General features: G+C 41.8%; 1 pseudogene; it reads left to right on the forward strand.

The window, feature by feature from the left end:
- The first annotated feature begins 11,703 nt into the window (after positions 1 to 11,703).
- On the forward strand, positions 11,704 to 15,423 carry LOC139362611 (peptidyl-prolyl cis-trans isomerase A pseudogene; annotated as a pseudogene).
- The last annotated feature ends 6,772 nt before the right edge of the window (positions 15,424 to 22,195 follow it).

Below are 22,195 nucleotides of genomic sequence, written 5' to 3' on the forward strand. Positions count from 1 at the left end.
AATATTTTAAAAATATGTTTCAGAATTTAAATGATTTCAATAAATTATTTAAAACTGGCATATTTGAGCAAGAATATATCTGGAGATATTTCACCTTATTTGCTCATAATTTAACCAAGGTCACACACACAACATTTTATTTTTCTACTCCCTGTTCTTCTTGTTTGTTTCACTGCCTTTATCACCAAACTAATAATAGTTTCTATTCTTACATGTGTGTTAAGAGGAATAACCTACCAATGACAGCAGGTTCAATGTGATCCTATTTGGGAATAAAAAAATCAACACAACTCTCTTAGGAGATGGGCAGGGGTATTCGATTATTTAAATTGTCTTTAGAGCATTCTGTTCAAAATAAAATGAATTATCCTTATACCTGCAGAGATTAAAATTGAAGCTACAAGGTCAAGCCTTTCTTGGGAGTGGGAGTCACATACAGATTCGAAAATTCCTGGCATGTATAGTACAAGTTTGCCCTTCCTTGCCCACAGCAGATTTCACTTATCAATCATAATTTTCTTTTCTGATGAGCCCCAGCCTGAGCCTCAGAATCTATCTCAAAACAGTTCTCCAGGCAGCCTTGATCAATTAGTCTCCATTGGGTTGGCATCCCTGGAGGCTCACAGCGTGCACAAAACAGCTCTGGGTACAACCCAGGAAAGAGGTCCTGGCAACATCACTCCTCTTCACAGGTCATAGGAAGTAAATAGATCCAAGGATTGTTCTCTTAAGTGCTTAATTCTACTGCCAAAAGCAAGGACTTTCTACACAACAAATAAAAACTAACTACATCCCTGCAAATAACTTGAAAAACGTAAGCAAGGCCCCGAGATCGCCGACAGTTGAAAAGTAGGAAATTTCTCACAATGGACCCATAGCTGGTCCCCGAGAACCAAGAAATCTGAGGTGTATACAGAGTCCAGAGGTAGAAAAGTGTTTTTAACTACTAATCAAAGGAACTGATAAATGTAGGGTGGCAAATCATACCATAACATTTATTTTTTTTTAAAACCTAAAGTCTAGTGAATATTCAATAGCCCATTATATTTTTGAACAATAAACATGGGAAATGATGAGAATAAAATTAGGCAAGAATAGAGCAGAGTTTCATCTGAATGGCATAATTTTGTTAACCATTAAACAGTATGAATCTTCTACTAGAATATGAACCCCTTGAGGTCCTTGACTGTCACCTGCTGTATCTCCTATTCCTGGAGTAGGGCCTTGTCTGTAGCAAGTGAGCAGTGAGTATTTACTCTACTGGTGCAGTGACTAAAGTCCCCACTTGTACCCATGCTGAAGGAACATACTGTACTGCTTCTCTAGTCCCTGACACTATTGCTCTTTTCTTTCCTTGTTCCCTAACTAACCAAGATTTAAAGTAGATACAGACAGTCCCTGACTCACAATGGGGTGACTTAGGGTTTTTCAACTTTACAATAGTGTAAAAGCTAGAATTCAGTAGAAACCTTACTTCGAACTTTGACTTTTGATGTAAAATTCTTCATAATAACTTTATTATGATAGGTTTGGGGTTAGATGATTTTGCCCAGCTGTAGGGTAATGTAAGTGTTCTGAGCACGTTTAAGGTAGGCTAGGCTAAGCTGTGATGTTTGGTAGTTAGGTGTATTAAGTGCATTTTTGCCTTATGATATTTTCAACTTAGGATGGGTTTATTGGGATGTAACCGCATCATAAGTCAAGAAGCCTCATGTTAATGTTGTTAATGTTGCCCTTGAATGGGTTCCTCAGTCTGAAAGATAAATACCCTAAACCTAGTCTGGTTAGATCTGGTTGTATCCTTCCTTGTTCACATATCTGAAGAAGAAAGTGATGTGCCAAGTTCAAGGCCAGGCCTAAAGGCATGGTCCAGGGCAAAACATTCAGCTAGTAACAAAGGAAAATCAAAAGGCCAAGCAATTTTAAGTTGCTCAAAATGGCTAGCTAAGGGAACATGAAAGCCAGGAGGCAAGTAATCAAATAGGCTTAGAATATTAGTGTAAGCTAAAAAGAGTCAAAGTAAATACGAAGAGAACATTTATTTTTTATTTTTTTAATATACGGGTTCTTCCTGTGTTGCCCCAATTGGATTCGAACTCCTGGACTCAAGGGATGCTCTTGCCTCAGTCTCCAAAGTAACTAGGATTACAGGCACGTGCCACCATGCCCAGCAAGTGAAGAGTATGTTTAATTGACTTCATTTAACAGGAAAAATGGAAGAAGTAAGAGGCTAAGAGAAAATTTTCAGAGTTAGAAATCTTGTAGCTGGAGTGATTTCTTGATTTGGAAGTTCAAGGCATGACCATGGCTGTCAAGAGTTGAGGTGGATTCCAGACAAGAGTACATGTGATTTTCAAATACTCTGAGACCTTGGCATTTAATTCGAATATTTTACTTGTGTTTAAATTTACTTGTTCTACAAATTAAACCTTTAACTTGCATATGAAATTAGCCTGAGGAGTCTAAAACCATAACAAAGAAATGCTGTGTTATCTGCAGCTGAATTCCCTATGCTAGATCTCGTTATTTGTGGTTCGGATTCAGTGTTTTCAAAGAAATAAATTTCACTGTTAACTCACTTTTGGAAAATTACTAAGGCCACAAAAAATGTATCCAAAAAAGTTTTTTTTTTGTTTGTTTTTTTGAGACAGAGTCTCACTCTTGTTGCCCAGGCTGGAGTGCAGTGGCAGGATCTCGGCTCGGTGCAACCTCTGCCTCCCAGATTCAAGCAATTCTGCTGCCTCATCCTTCCTAGTAGCTGGGATTACAGTCACCTGACAGCATACCCAGCTCATTTTCTTTTTTTCTTTTTTTCTTTTTTTTTTTTTTTTTTGAGACAAAGTCTTGCTCTTGCCCCGCCAGCCAGGCTGCAGTGGCGCGATCTCGGCTCACTGCAACCTCCACCTCTGGGGTTCAAGCAATTCTCCTGGTTTAGCCTCCCGAGTAGCTGGGATTACAGGCGTCCGCCGCCACGCCCAGCTAGTTTTTGTATCTTTAGTAGAGACAGGGTTTCATCATGTTGGTCTCGACCATCAGGCTGGTCTCGAACTGCTGACCTCAGCCTTAGCCTCCAGCCTCCCAAAGTGCTGGGATTATGGGCTTTTTTTTTTTTTTTTTTTTTTTGACAGGGGTCTCACTGTCACCCAGGTTGGAGTGCAGTGGTGCGATCTCAGCTCACTGCAACATCCGTCTCCTGGGTTCAAGTGATTCTCATGCCTCAGTCTCCCAAGTAGCTGGGACTACAGCCATTAGCCTCCATGCCTGGCTAATTTTTTATTTTTTTGTAGAGATGGGGTCTCTCTATGTTCCCCAGGCTGGTCCTGAACTCCTAAATTCAAGCAATCTGCCTACGTCGGCCTCCCAAAAACGTTATCTTTTGTTTTATTTTTGAGTTAGAATTCTTATTTTATAATAATTCTTTTTTGTTTGAGTTAGAATTATTTTATAGTTATTCTTTAAGTTTCGGGATACATGTGCAGAATGTGCAGGTTTGTTACATAAGTATACATGTGCCATGGTGGTTAGCTGCACCCATCAACCTGTCATCTAGACTTTAAGCCCCGCATGCATTAGGTAATTGCCCTAATGGTCTCCCTCCCATTGCCCCTCACCCCCCAACAGGCCCTGGTGTGTGATGTTCTCTTCTCTGTGTCATGTGTTCTTACTGTTAACTCCTACTCATGAGGGAGAACATGCAATGTTTGGTTTTCTGTTCCTGTGTTAGTTTGCTGAGGATGATGGCTTCCGGCTCCATCCAGGTCCCTGCAAAGGACATGATCTCATTCCTTCCAAAAGAGTTACCTTTGGATCACTTTTATTAACATATGTGGTTACTCAGCAACTATTTGTAGAATACACGAGAAAGCTTCCTATGTAATATTATGACATTCTACTCACCTCTCCCTTATAGAAATTCTCATGCTTTGTTCTACCACAACTTGCTGAATAACCCCAATAATTTTAGTGTCATAGGTTAGGAAATTTTAAAAACAATCATTTTGAAATAACGAGCCTCCCAGTATTAGAGCTATGGGACCAAATGTATGAAAGACATAGAATAAGGGATTCTTTCGAATAATATGTGAGTTTTACTTTTTTTGCGCTATAGAAAATACATAAGCGCCCATCAATACTTTCTCCACCATATCAACGTAATTTATTTAAGAAATATCTTTCACTCTACCTTTAGTTCCTTATTCGTGAAACAAACGTCCTAGGCCCCAATGCTCCACACATTATGCTCTTTTATTTGCATTCCTTAAAATTCAGGGAAACCTACATGAATAATGAGATGGAGAGAAATGATGCAGAAAGGTGTTGGGATAGCTTTTAGTCAGTGAATTTATTAGGCATATTTTAAAGTTGACCTTTTAATCCAAGTTTTTATTCAATTCTATTGCAAGGAACTGAGCAGCATGGCCGGTTGGAATATTTGCATGCCAGCGGCATTGGGCAGTGAGTTTCATGAGGAAGCCATGGATTAAATCATGAAGCAGCCAATATATTATTTTCAAGGCTTGAGAGATACAGGAGATTTTTTTTTTTTTTTTTTTTTTTTTTTTTTTTTTTGAGACAGAGTCTCGCTCTGTCACCCAGGCTGGAGTGCAGTGGTGTGACCTCAGCTCACTGCAACCTCTGCCCCCCGGGTTCAAGCGATTCTCCTGCCTCAGCCTCCCGAGTAGCTGGGACTACAGGCGCCCGCCATCACTCCCGGCTAATTTTTTGTATTTTTAGTAGAGATGGGGTTTCACCGTGTTAGCCAGGATGGTCTTGATCTCCTGACCTCGTGATCCACCCGCCTTGGCCTCCCTGCCCTAAATTTTAAGAAGTGGATATGCAAATCACTTTCATAATTTCTTCTCTAGATACTCTAGTAATTATATACCCGTATAAATACATTAATAATGTTAGTCATATTGAGGCCATTGTTATTCATTCCTGTTTTGAGGAATGAAAACTTTCCACAAGTTGCTCTAAGGCTTAACCATTCTCTTGGGTAGATGTGTCATTTTTAAGAGCCAAAGCTTCACAGAACTAAAATCAAGTAAATAATGTTAGCGTTAAAGGGGATGGGGTAAATGGATTGACTACAAAGAATTAGAGAAATTACAGAAGCCTCAAATTACTAAAGTTTCCAATTATTCATACTTTAGCCTCCTTAAAAAAAATTCCATATACCAGAACCTTTTTGATGACTCTGTGGGAGGCACTTTTCATCTTCACATAAAAAAGACTCTGCTAACAATTTTTCCATCCAACAACAACTACAGAACAGACCCATTCCCACTAGACATGGCAAGCTCCCGGCAACAGAAGTGTTCAGTCTAAGGCTAGACAAATGCTTGTGGGGATCTGGCCTCTAAATTAATCTCCAAGGTTCTGTGTTGAGTAACTCCCCAGGAAATCTAACATTTTACAGCTATATGAAGTTTGAGGGAAAGGGCAGATGTATCTGCTTCCTTCTAAAATTGTGCTGATTAGCTAAAATCATCACAAGCAACCTTAACTTTGTACTTTTTGTAAATGCATTCTTATGGCCTCACTGAAAATTTACCAATACTGCATCTACTGGTCAGGTTTCTAAGTAGATTTATGACTGAAGCGTTTGCTCTCTGTAAGACTATGGATGCAAGAATGTAGATAAAAATGAGTTACACTGGGTAGATGAGAGTTCCACAGTCCTCGGCAGGAAACTAACCCTGGCCATTTCATTAGAAGTTAACTTTCAATAAACCAGACAGTCCAGTTATATGGGATATTCCAGGTTGACATGTCATTGTCCTTACACGCAAATTTTAGTACCTACTGTAAGACAGACATTAGGGTATAAGGATGCCCTCACAGAACTTACATTATGGTAAATGAATAGGAGACAAATGAGAGAAAGGGGCCAGGAGTCAAAGAGGCATGGGAAGAGAAAGAAAAAGAGACAGAAGTACCAGGGAACACAGACAGAGAAGACTGTAGAAAGTGCAAAAATGGGGCATTCACTGTGGGCACAGGAGATAGGGAAAGAAGAAGAGAGTGGAAAGTTTGCTTCCCTTTTCTAAACCACTCAGAATGACAGCATTACCTTAAATCATTGTTTTGTTTTGTTTCATTTTCAGACGAAGTTTTGCTCTTGTTGCCCAGACTGGAGTGCGGTGGCACAATCTCGGCTCACTGCAACCTCTACCTCCCAAGTTCAAGCGATTCTCCTGCCTCAGCCTCCTGAGTAGCTGGGATTACAGGTGTTTGCCACCATGCCTAGCTAACTTTTTGTATTTTTATTAGAGATGAGGTTTCACCATGTTGGCCAGGCTGGTCTTGAATTCCTGACCTCAGGTGATCTACCTGCCTCGGTCTCCAAAAGTGCTGAGATTACAGGCGTGAGCCATCGTGCCTGGCCTACCTTAAATTATTAAACCAAAGTTGCTCTAGAAGTGGAAGACAGTCTTTTATGCATTCAGTAAAAATGATGTTTGTGAGACATTTGTAATAGACTAATATTAAGAGCATAAAGGATACACTGCATATGTACATTTTGATTACATGTATGTAAATAATAGCCAATACTAGAAGAGAATATATTTAAATTTTTAACATGGTTGATTTTGAATAATGATATTGTAGGTAAGTTTTTTCATTATAAATCTATCTACATTTTTCTATATTTTGTAAAAATAGGTGACATGTATGTTTATAAATCAGAATTTTTAAAAACAGTTGTATTTGATTTAAAATATTTAAAATATATGTGAGAAAAAAAAACCTCAGTAAATTATTATTCAAACATTATGAAGACATGAATTATTATTCAAACATTATGAAAAAACAGAGAGGCTCAATGAGGCCCACAGAGGCAGACAAAATCTGATTCTCCAAGGCCCTCATGAATAGAAATGTGTAGACAGGCCACGGAAGAAGGACAGAGGAATAGGCAGGGCGCGCAGAACAGCAGCCAGCACGAAGACCCTCATTGTCTGACTCATTCTGCAATTTCTCAGACATTGAGATGGCACTTATTCCCAAGCACATGTTTTTTCTTTTTTATAAAGTTTCAACTTTTCCTTAAATCATTTATTCATTCAACAGACAATCATTAAGCATCTGTGCAAACTCCATTTCAGTTAGAATCATGCTATTGCTTATCCCCTGGACTCAGACTCACCAGGAAAAACCCTATCACAATCCCACCCTTTCCCTCTCCAGCACCTGAAAATTTCTGGGGGGGAGGTAAAAAAAACAAGGCCGGGTATGGTGGCTCATGCCTGCAATCCCAGCACTTTGGGAGGCTGAGGCAAGCGGATCACCTGAGGTCAGGAGTTCGAGACCAGCCTGACCAACATGGAGAAACCTTGTCTCAACTAAAAATACAAAATTAGCTGGGTATGGTGGCACAGGCCTGTAATCCCAGCTACTCGAAGGCTGAGGCAGGAGAACTGCTTGAACCCGGAAGGCAGAGTTTGCAGTGAGCTGAGATCATGCCATTGCACTCCAGCCTGGGCAACAAGAGCGAAACTCTGTCTCAAATACATACATACATACATACATGCATACATACAAATACAAAACATGACAACTATGATGTCTGACCTCACTTAAAATTGCATGCACACATCCCAATACACCTTTTTTAAGTAGGTCTTTAATGATGCCTGGTAATTCTACTGCATATCCCCAAACAATTCATTCTCCCATTTTCTTCGTTTCTATTTCATGGCTGCTCCTCTTCCTCAGACTTTCAATACCTCTTCCCCAACTCCTCACTTCCATTTGGTGACCTAGCTTCCAACTTCTCTGAGAAAATTGTAGCAATCAAAAAAGAACTCAGACTCCATCCCATTCTCCACCCACCAGCATCTGCCCCTGCCACCTTTCCTTCTTTTACCATAGATGAACCATCCACCGTTCCCATCAAAGTTGGCCATCCACTTGTGCACAGTTCTCCTTTCTGGTCCCTTCAGGATCATCCTACAACCTGCCCCTCTCTTTCCTACATCATCGGGGTTTTCCCCACTTTACCCTGGATCACTCCAATTGGCATAAAAAGTACTTCCTTAAATTGCTTTATTGACCCTACCTCCTTTATCAGCCACCACCTCATTTCTTTATTCTCCTTTGCAGTATACTTTTAAATGTTGTCTAAGGTGCACTGTAGTTCCAATTCCCCTCCTGTTTCTCTCTTAAACCCATTCCAAGGATGCATTGGCCTCCCCATTCCACCAAAACAACTGGGCGCTGGTGAATCCATATTGCTGAAGTCAGTGGTCAAGCCTCAGTCCTCATTGGACTTGACATGTCTCATCAATATTTAATACAATTATCACATTCTACCCTTGACTCCCAGGACACTAAACTCTCCACTCTCCCGCTGTTACTCCTGTCTCACTGGTCAGTCTTCTGTACCCTTCTCTGGTTCCTCATCTTTTCCCCCAGCCTTTTAACGTAGGACAGCTGCTAGGGAAGGCCTCGTTCTTTTCTTTTTCATTGTGTCTGCTCACTCTTAGTGGTCACACCTAGTACATACGGTCTCCAACAATGTGTGCATGGAAAGTCACAGACTGAATCTTCTACTTGTCATCTCCACTCTGATATCTGATGGACTTTTCGCACTCAGCATGTCCAAGACTAAACCGGTACTCTTCTCCCAAAAGCCTGTGTCATCTCCTACCTCCCTATCTCAATTGCTGGTAATCCCGTCCTTCTCGTTTTCAAGCCCAAAACCTTGGAGTCATTCTGATTTCCTCTTTCTCTTGCACTTGCTAGTTCTGCTTTCAAAATGGACTTTGACTCCTCCTTGCTGTGTCATGATCACTCTGGTTCAGGTCACGTGGTCTGTCTTGTGAATTACTGCAGTGGCCTCCCAGTGGTTCCTGCTTCTACCCTGAGCTCCTTCCTGACCGTTAGCACAGTGGCCACCTCCCGTCATGCCATTTCTCTACTTAAAATCCTGCTTAGGATTAGGAAGAAAGGCAAAGTCTTTACAATGAACTGAAATAGCCTAGATGGCCTCCCACCACTTCTCTAATCTTATTTTTTGCCCTCCCTCTTCTCACTCTCCTCAAGCTTCATGGGCCTCCCTCATGGGCCTCCTTATTCCTCAGACACAACCCTTGCAGCCTTGGTCCTAGCTGTTCTGTCTGCCTGGAATGCACCTCCCCACATGTCCATCTAGCCAGGGCTCTTGCCATTCACATACCATTTTTCTAACCGAACTTTCTCAACAAGGCCTCCTCGGAGCTTCGTATTTAATAAAGAAATAGGCCCACTAACCCAACTCCACCCCACTATACCCCTGGCACTTTCAACGCCCCTTACTCAGTGTTGATTTTATTTTTTCCAAAGAATTCCTCACCTAGCATCCCACATAATTTACTTATTTATTATGTTATCTCTCTTCCCCTTGCTAGAATGTAATCTCCACGAGGGCAACAATTTTTGTTGTTTTCACAGACGTTTCCCAAGCCTCTAGAGCAACATGGCAGATGCATTCCTTCATTCAACAAACACCTGCTGAGAATTTTCCACGTGCCAGGCAATGGGAATTGAGTGCAGAATAAAACCATCATGCTGTCTGTCCCTTTAAAACCTCACAGTCTGATTCTTATTGAGATTTCCCGGACACCTAACTTTTAAAATATCTATGGGAAAGTGGAAAAGCACCAAGAAGAACTGCATCAGCCACACTCACAGCATACTAAATGCTCTCTTCAAACCCTGAGATTCTGCTGACTGAAATAAACACCAGAACTGTCCACTTGGGTTTTAGGCTTCAGTGCTATCTCAGACAATTAAGCATCTACAAACTAGGACTCCAAGGTTCCTCAATCTAGTACGCAAAAATGTATTTGCCTTAATGACACTGGGTAGAACTAATGATGAACAAAATAAAGCAAATAAGATACTGTGTCTTTCTCACCCCAGGATTCTAGTCTCTCAATACTAATTCTAGCGTCTCAATAATTCTTCCCCTAAATTAAAAAATTAAAAGCTTTGAATGAAAATATCCCCATTAAAAAAATTCCCCTGACATGGTAATCGAGTCTTACGCTTTAGCCAATAATTAGCTGGACTGAAATTTTTCCATGCCCATTTTTCTGCAGTTCTGGCAGCAAATTGATAACCCCAGGCAATTTTTAATTAGCACCCTTTAAAAGTGGTTTGCTAAATTAGTCGACTCTGAAATCACCTCACCTAAATGATTAAGTTCAAATTGCATTTCAAATCCATCACCTGTTTTGACTGTATGAACATACTATCAGCCCAGGATGGTTAATTACAATGTTTATGTGTCTGTGTGCTCACACACGCATAGCACAGCATGCAGCAAATGCCAGCTGGCACATCCTGACGCTGCTGTTTCTAGTGTCCTGCCGGCCTTTTGGTGTTGACATTTCTATCACCAGCAATCGTTCCGGCGCCTTAATCCTGTGGAGACAGTATTTAAAGATAACTCTCCTTACGTCCAAGCAAATCACTTGTTATCTTGAGAAAACCTAGGGCCTACTTTAGTGAGGCCTTGGTGGTGGCTATGCTCAGCTGGCCTGACAGCTGTGCTAACTCAGGGGAGGCCACTCCGTCCTCATACCTTTCACACCCAAATCATATTTATGAAGCACCTATTAGTAAGTGCATTCAAATTATTTAATTCTAAAGACTAGGAATGAGGTATTTTTTGTTTTGTTTTGTTTTGTTTTGTTTGCTTTGCTTTGCTTTTTTGGGATGGAGTTTCACTCTTTTGGCCCAAGCTGGAGGGCAATGGCATGATTTCAGCTCATTGCAACCTCCACCTCCAGGGTTCAAGTGATTCTCCTGCCTTAGCCTCCCAAGTAGCTGGGATTAGAGGCACATGCCACCACGCCTGGCTAATTTTTGTATTTTAGCAGAGATGGGGTTTCACCATGTTGGCCAGGCTGGTCTCGAACTCCTGACCTCAGGTGATCTGCCTGCCTCAGCCTCCCAAAGTGCTAGGATTACAGATGTGCACCCCTGCACCTAGCTGAGGTAGTTTTAACTCTGACTCATTGATGAGAACATGGAACAACAGAAGGCTTAAATAATTCAACCAAAGTTAGTGACAGAGTCAGAACAGACTTCTGGTCACCTGACTACAAGTCAATTGCCACCACCTAGTGCCCCCATCATCTCCAGTCTCCATTCCCCCAACCATCTCCTTGTCTCCCTTTCTCAAGTTCTGTCTCCCTCTAATCATGTTTCTACCCTGCAGCCAGTTCTTAAACCACGAACCTGCTTGCAATACTCTTTTGCTTACATAGCTTACCATTGACACTGGCTAAGGTTCAAGGTCATCCTGCAAAGCCTTGTGTCATCTGTCTTCTGCCTTCCTCTTCCATTTGCTCATCACACTCCAGCCACGCTGACAACGTGCAGTTCTCTAAACTCTCTTTGCTCTCTCAAGGCCTTTGCCCAAGCGAATCCCTCTGCCTATGACCCAGTGCCTACCCCTGCACTTTCACTAGGGTTATCACTGGTTCCTCCAGGCAGCCAGTGGGAAAGCTGAGTCCAGGCTCTTCCCTTGGCCTCTCCCAGGGGAAGGCAGGCTCCAGCATGGCTCTCACTGAATCTGGCACAGTGGGAGCTGCAGCAGCATTGGTGCCCATACCTGACCTGACTAGGCCCATTGAACTGGGCCTTCGCCAATGCTGGAAGACAAGGTAGACACTGAGATTCCGTGAGGGGACAGCAGTGATGGGACTCTTCATGGAGCCAGCAGCCAGTGGCCCAGGAAAAGGAAGCAAGGAAATCCAGGAAGGGTATAAATCTGATTCAACATATTGTTATATGGTCATTCTACAAGATCAAGATGTCTTACTTATTGTTCCACAACCCAAAGAAAGTAGATCATCATTTTCCTTTTTTTTTTTTTTTGTAGTTGTTTTTTTTTTTTTTTAAGACATTGATTAGAAAAAAGAATCAACTTAAGGAAAATCTGTCAGGTACTTAGCATTGTTAAAACTTAACTTGCCTGCTTTTCCATTCTACTTCTTTACATGCTCCTTGCTTACAGGGCTATTTTCTGATAAAGGGAGGTGAGGATTCCTTCCTGTTGTAATTTGTTCCATGAGATCTGTTCTAAGAGTGGGTGGTTTCTAGGAGATTTCACACCCGGCTTGGAACTGGTGGGACGTGTGTTAGCTCCAGCTGGCAATAAGAATCTTAATAATTCTGGCCTCAAGTTTATTCTCGAAGTCTAGGTGAAGACTGACACAACCTCAGAGCTGGAAAGAACCCTCGAAGACAAAGACTCTGGGGCCTGAGTCTTACTTGGTTAATGAGCAATCATATTTGCGGATAGCACGTACATGCCCTAACACAACCACAATTATAAGTCTTTAATTCCTTTAAGGTAACGGAACTATTTTGGAATATCTTAAGCATCCGAGCATACAGTTAGGTGACTAATGACTTGAGTCTTATGTGTTTGACATTGAAATGAACATACTGTAGAATTTCCCCCACCAGGTGGCAGCCAAACCTTACTAAACTATGATATGTATATTCCACATGTATACAAGTAGTGTGTATATTTTCACTGCTTGTTGGCCAAGTAGACAATGTAAACGTTACATCCATATTTTCAGCTCAGTTCAGTGGGCCCACCATCTGCAGACCCTATGGACGGTATCCTAATGGTGAAGTACTGAAAAAACGGGGGATTGATACAAGCGGCATTATTAGGGTACCAGGGCTAAACAGCAACTCTGGGGTAGCTATTGGCAGTCCAGCCTGAATTGGGTTCATGTCTCAGATAATCTTCATTTAGCCATTGAAGTGGGGAAAATCAGATAGTGTACCATTGACACAGTCTTAAATACAAGACTTTCCGTTAAATCCCAGGCACCTCAGTTCAATAAATCTTACATTGCATGTTGGCTTTTGTCAACCTCTCTTCTAGATACCAATGTAAGAAGGTCATAGCTATTGGGGAAAAAAAAATAGACTCATACACAATAAGGGAGTAAAAGAAAAAGAAATTATTCTTATGAACCTTTCGTCTTCCCTTCCCTAAATAAACTCCTTGAGCAAACTACAGAAATGCTAACAGCAAGAGGTCAATGTACTTAATTCTTTCAAAAATCACGATGTGTGATGGCCAGACAAACCACCCAAGGGTTCAAAATAGGGAAGGAAAGAAAGATGTTAGTTCACGGTAGCATAATATTACCAGAGATGTTACTGGTGTTCTCAGTGGGAAAAAAAAATATGTCAATTTTATAGGGGAATGAGGACAGAAAAAGCGGTTCTTTCCTTCACCATTTACTCCTCCTTTTAATCAAGGCTTGCCTGCCCAGTTCCCATCTCCCTGAGTCTTCTCTGAGGATCCCACATGTAAGTCTGCAAGGGAGAACAGGACAGGAAAGTTTGCTGATCAACTATATTACAGTGTGTGTGTGACTGTATGTGATTTGTGGGGAAAGAGACAGGGGGCGCACTCACTGTCCCCACCCTTAACGAAGAGTAGAAACAGGTGTCTCTTGAGACAGCTGATCCAAACAGATGGGAAGCAGGATCACATGAGAAGCGAGGTTTTGAATGGTTTGCTCAATACACGTGTTCTCTCTGATGTGAGGAAAAGTTTAAAATGAGAAAAGGTAAATAATTAAACCATAGCACTGTACCTCATTCCCACACTCAGATTACCATTTACCACAACATTCTCTCTCAGTGTATCTAAATATGATTGCAAGTGCTTCCCACACAATGCTTCAAGCAGCCCCTTCTGGTCGATTAATCTATCAGACTTAGCAGAAAAGTTGAAAACTATTTCCCAAATACCAGCTCTAAAGATCACCTACACAGAAGACTCTTTTGATTCCAGAACTATCCAATATGGAAGCCACTACCATATGTGTCCACCAAGCACATGAAATGTGGCCAGTGTGACTTAGGAATTAAAATTGTATTTAATTTTAATTGAAAGTTTAAATTTAAATAGCCACATATAGTGGCTACTGGGCTGAACAGTGCAGATCTAGAATGTTTCCATCATCACAGAAAGTTCTATGGGACACCAGTCTATTCCACAGCCACATCAGAAAGCTCTAAGTATTTACAGAACTCACAATTAGAACTTGGCTTCTGGCCAGGCACGGTGACTCACGCCTGCAATCCCAGTACTTTGGGAGGCCAAGGTGGGTGGATCACCTGAGCTCGGGAATTCAAAACCAGCATGGCCAACATGGCGAAACCCTGTCTCTACTAAAAAATATATAAATTAGCTAGGCATGGTGGCGCATGCCTGTAATCCCAGCAACTCGGGAGGCTGAGGCACGAGGATCACTTGAATCCAGGAGGTAGAGGTTGCAGTGGGCCGAGACTGCACAATTGCACTTCAGCCTGGGTGACAGAGCAAGACTCCATCTCAAAAAAAAAAAAAAAAAAAAAAAAAAACTTGGCTTCTTCATTTGAATATAGCCTTGCAAGCAGTCTTGCAACTTTTTTATAGATTATTTTATTGGTAATAACACCTGAATCAAATTAAATTTGATCTTTAGCTCTCATGCAACAGCATGTTGAGAAACTCAAACTCAGTGATGTTTGGGGCACAAGAGTCTTTAGTGCAGACTGCTGCTGAGATGCTCACCGTCTGAGCCCACATTATTCATTCACAGATGGGCGGTGTATTTCATTATTCTAAGCCTAGGCCTAGCAATCCTTCTTGATAAACCTCAAGAGCATGGATCTCAGAGTTAATCTCCTATTCCCACCCCAGGCATTCACACATCAGACAGAATTTTATTAACCAAATAGGAAGTAATGTGTAAATGGGGCATGGATCTTTACCATTCACAGATTACACACACACACACACACACACACATACATACACACATGAAATAGTCATGGGGGGAGATTTGCATATGCCACCCATGCTACCCAGAGCCCCTTGCCACCAGCCACGTTCAACCTCACAGTATTCTTCAACATCGCCATAGCAAACCCTTGGGCAGCATCTCCTTTGAGCTGTTTGCAGACAAAGTTCCAAAGACCCCCACAGGAAACTGTCTTGCTCTGAGAACTTGAGAAAAAGGATTTGGTTATAAGGGTTCTTGCTTTCACAGAATTATTCCAGGGTTTATGTGTCAGAGTGGTGACTTCACACACCACAACGGCACTGGTGGCAAGTCCATCTGCAGGGACAAATCTGATGATGAGAACCTCATCCTGAAGCATACGGGTCCTGGCATCTTGTCCATGGCAAATGCTGGCCCCAACACAAATGATTCCCGGTTTTTCATCTGCACTGCCAAAACTGAGCGGCTGGATGGCAGGCGTGTGGTCTTTGGCAGGGTGAAAGATGGCATGAACACTGTGGAAGTCATGGAGTACTTCTGTTCTAGGAATAGCAAGACCAGCAAGAAGATCATCACTGCTGAGTGTGGACGAATCTAATAAATTTGATTTGTGTTTTACCTTAGCTACCAGACCATTCCTTTTGCAGCTCAGGAGAGCACCCCTCTACCCTATTTGCTCTCAGTATCCTATAATCTTTGTGCTCTTGCTACAGTTCTTTGAGTTCCATATTTTCCTAATTCTCTTCCACATCTAGCCGGATTACAGAGTTACGTTTATGATTATGAGACAAAAACTAACAAAAAAAAAAAAAAAAGAGAGAGAGAGAGAAAGAAAGAAATGGTGTGGTGAACTTACCCCTTTTCTCACTGCAGATAAAGTATCCTCCAGGTTTAGCCCACCAGCCTCTTCAAAGCCCTTACCTTTTTCCTCCACACTGTGATTCAAAGATTTGAGGGAATGCACTCCTCTAAATCTGCTCTAGGGACAGCAAAGACCACACTGTTACCATCCCTGGTCTTGGGTTCAAATTACTGCTTGTTAGGTAAAGAAAATGTTCATGTGTGGGGTGAGAGGGTTTAGTTGTCCACAAAGAAATGATAGCTTCCATTCTTTCTGATTTGTTTATAGCAATGATGCTAAAATACAGATGAACACCTTAATAAGTTATTCTTCCAGATTGACCCGGTGTTGCTATTTGATAAGTAGCAATAGTATCTAACAACACATCCATCCAGCATGTAGCATTACATTGTAATATTGTAACATTACAATATTAACTGCCCTGATTAATGAAAATGATTTAATCAATGCAAATGGTATGTCTTCTTCCAAACTCAGCTGTGACATTTTGCCACTGACCATGCAAGGTTTCAAGGAAGAGAATTTTAAAGTGGCTTCTCCATTTAGAATGTTCTACTGTTTACGCAAGGCAGCCTACTCTTCTCCCTTGTCCAGACAGATTTGACCTGTCCAGATAATCTGAACATCAACTCTAACACTGTGTTAGTATTTAAAGGTTATATGCTGCTCAGGACCAACTTTTCTTCTAAAAGCCCTGATGCTGCAATCTCCAAGCAGAACTGGGATTAGCTTTGCCTCCTTTCATTCATTGCCTTGTATTACATATATAAAGGCCCATTTCCTCACCGAGCTGTAAAGGCCTTTGAGGGCAGAGCCTAGATTATTCATTGTTATTTGCCTTTCTTCATTTTCCGTACCTGGCCCCTACATATTTCTTAAGTGTTTTCTCTCATTCATCTGGCTAACTCCACATCATTTTTTTCTTTTCTTTTTTTTTTTGAGTGTATGTGTATGGGGGCGGAGGGGGAGTGGGGACGTCTTTGATGCACCCAGCCCCTTTTGCTTAAATTTGCAAAAACTGATTTTTTTTGACTGCACCCTGAACCCCACCTGATGTAGGCAAGGACCACCATATGCCTTCAATGCTTAACAGAGTGCCTAAGCTACCATCAGCACCAATTCACAAGAAGGAAAGTGTATTGAGTGTTATACATAGTAGGAACTCAACAAATGCCTGGTTGTTAGGATATGAGACTTCTACTATCAGCCTTCTTTATTTTTTTTCTTTGCTACACTAGAAGGATAAGACGCAAATAGACCCCTCACTTTCTGAGCCTTTGTCCCTGTGTTCTCAACGAAAGGGAAACTAAATTTTTGTCATTAATGATTCAGTATAAGAACAAGGTTTCAGGGAAATTGTAGAATGGAGAGAAAAAGCAGACAGCAAGAAGGAGCTTCATAAAAGAAAGACCTGTCCCTGCGCTGAGGAGGTGGGGAGTGTCAGGGAGGAGAAGCAAGACCTCAGAGAAGAGGACTGTGCTGCTTCTACAGAGATAGGCCCACCGAACCAGTTTACAGACTATCTTGTTTTCCCAAGCAGAGAGAGATCTCAGACCTAAAGAGAATGTGTAGACAAGGAGAGCGGTTGTCTCTGATGATCTATAAGGACAAATAACAGACAAGTAGGTGCTCTCTCCTGTATAAGGCCCAGGACCCTCGAGAACCCCTCAGTATGACATGCCCAATTTCTAATTAGACTGATTTGGAGAACATAAATAAAGATGTTAGCCTGTAATCCCAGCACTTTGGGAGGCTGAGGCAGGTGGATCACCTGAGGTCGGGAGTTTGAGACCAGCCTGACCAACATGGAGAAACCCTGTCTCTACTAAAAATACAAAATTAGCTGGGTATGGTGGCACATGCCTGTAATCCCAGCTACTCAGGAGGCTGAGGCAGGAGGATCACTTGAACCCAGGAGGCAGAGGTTGCGGTGAGCCAAGATCGCACCATTGCACTCCACCCTGGGCAACAGGAGTGAAACTCCATCTCAAAAAAAAAAAAAAAAAAAAAAAGATAGTATTTCTCACGTATCTGAATATGTGAACCTAGATTCATATATACGTTATTAAATAAATTGGAAGTGCTCAGGATACGTTCCCATATTATTCAGCTTTGGCATTGAGCTGTTGGTTGTACTGCTCTGACTGACCATGAAGAGCAGAGCTTTAGTGCACAAACACAAGGGAGCAGTGAGACTGTGTGTTCTTACAGGCTGCCCAGGACAAAGCTAATCCTCGCTCGAGGTCGAGAATAGAGATGATGTAGGCTTCTTTCTTTGGTGTTTAACATTCTTGTAAGTCTAAGGACAAATTTACGACGTAGAGTCCTCCCAGAACAAATGGTACTCTCTCACCTCTGAGCCTCCAATGATTTACTACCGTCATCTTCCAACTCAGAGTTCAAAGAATCAAGGAAATTGAGGCCTACCTCTTCACCTTTTAAATTAAAATCTACAAAGAAAGTTTCAAGGTGAGAGAAGACATAAAATCATATCAATGTATAAAATACAAGACAAAGAAAATGTTCTAATCCTCTTAATAAAATACTGTCAGTGTAGAGGAAGGCAGTCTCCTTATTCAAGCATATCCTTCTAACCTCTCGCTTCCCATAAAGACAGAAAGTAAAGCCATACTTTTAAGCCAGGCTAGTGAACAATAGAAGAACCCTCAAAATAATTTTCTGGGATAGTTCCATGGTACAAAACAATCCTTTAAACCATCACGCTTGAAAAGAAAGATCCAAAGGAGATCATAAGGGCTGGATCATAATGTGCTCATACTGTGCCCAAACAAGAGAGTAAATATTCACTGCAGGTCACACAGAACATCCCTTGAGCAGGGCCAGAAGGGCACATTGACAAATAATTTGACTTATGGCATGACCTGTGCAAATCTGCCCTAGTGAAAACCTGTTGGGTTGCAGAAACAGAAGTCTAGTCAAAGTGTTACTGTTTACTATGATGAGGATTCAGGCCACTTTTGCATCAGTCACCTATTGCTTCTAGTCAGTACCCATTCTAAATGGTCAGTACCTGTGCCTTTCTAGTTATCTTTTTTTTTTTTTCTTTTTCTTTTTTTTCTTGAGACAGGTTTTCACTCTGTCACCCAGGCTGGAGTGCAGTGGCATGAATATGGCTCACTGCAGCCTCAACCTCCTCCCACTTCAGCCTCCCCAGTAGCTTGGACCACAGGTTTACACCATCACATCTGGGTAATTTTCTTATTTTTTGTTGAGATGGGGTCTTACCATGTTTCTCAGGCTGGTCTTGAACTCCTAGGCTCAAGTGATCCTCCCACCTCAGCCTCCCAAAGTGCTGAGATTACAGGCATGAGCCACCGAGTCCGGCCTCCAGTTATCTCATACTGTATCAACCAAAGCAGCCACACAAAACTCAATTTCTGGAAATACAGACAACCTCCAAGGGATGCAGAAGGTAGAAGGTAGTTTCCCTGGATCTCCCTGATGCTATCTCCACAGAATAGGTAGAGAGGCCTATGAGAAGTTCTGTACTGGTGATGGTGGGACAGATAGAGTATAAAGTTAGTAATAAAGATGGCTCGAACGTAGTCTTTGCAATAGAGAAGACATGCTGTTTTAGGGAAAAGATTGGGAAGACTTGAGAGATACAGCAGAGAAAACATTGGCAAAAATTTGTAATAGATGAAAACCCTGTTTCCCAAAGAGCACAGCCGTTATTAGTTTGAAAATTTCCTGGGCCACCTGCTGAAAATGACAGACTCCTGGGCTTTCCTCCAGAAGCTCAAAAATCAGCATTGCAGAGGAGAGAGGGGAAGTCTAGAAAATCTGCATTTTTAACTCGTTTCTCAGGTGATTCTCAAAGAAATAGTCCAAGAAGGGGAAGAAGGATGATGTGCCTGGTCATTATCCTATGTGAGTTTAGATCCCATGGAGCACCCAAGAGGATGCCCCTGAATGCATTTGGAAAAACAGGTGTAGATGGTCAGAGCTGGAGTTAAAGATCTGGGATGAATCAGAATTTTCTGATAAAATGGAGGCAGGCAATGACAGAGGGAGAAGTTACTTGTCTATATATTCAATATCCAAATACTCTCCTATTTTGGAAGAAACTTGACTGTGTGGATCTTGGTGGGAGCAGGGCCCCGCCCCTCACTATGGGAGAAGAAGCCAGTAATTCCCTCCCCCTACTCTCTAGTGACCAGGATGTAAACACACATCAAGGTGAGGTCAATTAGCTGCTTCCACTCAGGACTTGGTGTGTTGAACTGGAGACTTAAAGATGCAAAAAGAGTTGAGACGTCCCAGCAACCACCACTCTAGTATCAAGGTTCCCATGGTAATGCCCTACCCAGAATCTTACTGGAAGAGGAACTTCTCTTCTGCTGAGCCATTTGCCAAGTCTGGTTTTTCACTGCTGCCAGAATCTATGAGCTACTTATATATTTTTCCATAAATTCTCGTACTGCCTCAGTTTATACGATTTGAAGAACCCTAGAGGACAAAAACAGACCCATGATAAATTCCTCTGGATATTAAAAAGAAGTACAAATATATGAGACAGAGAAAGCACATTCAAAAAACAAAGAGTCAAAGAGTTTCTTGAGATAAGGATTCAGGAGAGCACAATACCACAGAAATTAATAAAGAGTTCACTGAAGAAACCGATGTTCTAGGACTGGCCATTTCCTTTTCTCTCCTCCCAGATTACATTGATAATATTTCTATTTTTAAGAATTATCACACAATATTATAATTATTTCTCCCAGTAGACTACTGGTGCCAACAGGGTAAGACCTATCACGTATTCCCTGATAAATCCACAGGCCACTTCCAAGTGTTGTCTGCACACAGCATGTGCTCCAGAAATTCGTAAGGGAGGCAGGGAAGAAAAAAGGAAAGACTGAGCCTTGAAAAAGGAAAAACAGGTGGAATGGCAGTTCCCTTGGGCCTCCCTGAGATACAAACTAAGCCAACCTGTCGGGTTCCTCTCCCTCCTGCTGAGATGTCGCCAAAGCAGTACCTGGGTTCCCACCATGACCTCTTCCTCCTTGGGACATGTCTTTGCCCCTTTCAAAGATACTCGCCTCTCTCCTCCCCACCAGACACTTTAATATCATTTACACTAATTATGCAGTGGGATAGATTATACTTAGAAATACGAGACCCCTTTCAGACAGCCGGAAAAAGCCAGAAAGTGGAAGAAGAGCCCCTTCTTTCTAGTGAGAAGAGGCCAATAAAGCAGAAGAGTGAATGCTCATAACTTCCATTCTTGGCTTTCCAGAATGTGTTTATTGATGTTAATCTGTTCTTGTTCTACCACTGGGTACTAGTTATATGGGCAGCAGAAAACTCATCTTCTTAGCTCTTAGATCTGCAGACCAAGAAGAGTCAGGTCCTAACCTGATATGGTGACTATTGTATAGCATTCAGTGATTCTGGAATGGGTGCCAGACGCATTGATCAAATTGAACTTCTAGGTTGTCTATGGAAATTGGGAATAAGGAAGTGATATGGTTTGGCTGTGTACCCACCAAAATCTCATCTCAAATTCCCACAGGTTGTGGGAGAGACCTGGTGGGAGGTAACTGAATCTTGGGAGCAGGTCTTTTCCATGCTGTTCACATGATAGTGAATACGTCTCACAAGATCTGATAGTTTTAAAAAGGGGAGTTTCCCTGCACAAGTTCTCTCTCTTTGCCTGCTGCCATCCACGTAAGATGTGACTTGGTTCTCCTTGCCTTCCACCATGATTGTGAGGCCTCCTTAGCCGCATGGAACTGTAAATCCAATTAAATCTCTATCTTTGTAAATTGCCCAGTCTTGGATATATCAGCAGCATGAAAATGGACTAATATAGAAAATTGGTACCAGCAGAGTGGGGCATTGCTGAAAAGATACCCAAAACTATGGAAGCGAATTTAGAACTGGGTAACAGGCAGAAGTCAGAACAATTTGGAGGGCTCAGAAGATAGGAAAATGCTGGAAAGTTTGGAACTTCCTAGAAACTTGTTGAATGGCTTTGCCCAAAATGTTGGTAGCAATAGGACAATAAAGTTCAGGCTGAGGTGGTCTCAGGTGAAGATGAGGAACTTGTTGGGAACTGGAGCAAAGGTGACTCTTGTTATGTTTTAGCAAAGAGACTGGTGGCATTTTGCCCCATCCTAGAAATTTATAGAACTTTGAACTTGAGAGAGATGATTTAGGATATCTGGTGGAAGAAATTTCTAAGCAGCAAAGCATTCAAGAGATAATCTGGGTGCTGTTAAAAGCATCCAGTTTTATAAGGGAAGGTGAACATAAAAGTTTGGAAAATGTGCAGCCTGACAATACAACAGAAAAGAAAATCCCATTTTCTGAGGAGAAATTAAAACCAGCTGCAGAAATCTGCTTACATAATGAGGAGCCAAATGTTAATCCCCAAGACAATAGGGAAAACATCTCCAGGGCATATCAGAGGTCTTCACAGCAGCTCCTCCCATCACAGTCCTAGAGGCCTAGGAGGAAAAAATGGCTCTGTGGGCTGGGCCCAGGGTCCTTGTGCTGCGTGCAGCCTAGG

Source organism: Macaca nemestrina, chromosome 4 (assembly GCF_043159975.1).
Source record: "Macaca nemestrina isolate mMacNem1 chromosome 4, mMacNem.hap1, whole genome shotgun sequence".
Classification (NCBI taxonomy): Eukaryota; Metazoa; Chordata; class Mammalia; order Primates; family Cercopithecidae; genus Macaca; species Macaca nemestrina.